Raw genomic sequence first — 214 nt, 5'->3', positions numbered from 1 at the left:
GATCACGGGGATAGAGCACGAGTTGTTGTTCCAAACGACGAAGGCTTGCGTCATCGTCCCTTATATGAGTACCATAACAGCCTTAGGGTGGCTATCTTGGCGTGAGAAAACGTCTCAGTTCTTCCCCGGATTAACATTAATCATATATTTAAGTGGGTGCGCAAGTATTGATAACTTGTGATTTTTCCATAGAGTGAAACCATCGGGTTCCACT

This window comes from Plasmopara halstedii (assembly GCF_900000015.1).
Source record: "Plasmopara halstedii genome assembly, contig: Scaffold_470, whole genome shotgun sequence".
Taxonomy (NCBI): domain Eukaryota; phylum Oomycota; class Peronosporomycetes; order Peronosporales; family Peronosporaceae; genus Plasmopara; species Plasmopara halstedii.
This window is presented reverse-complemented; position numbering follows the sequence as displayed.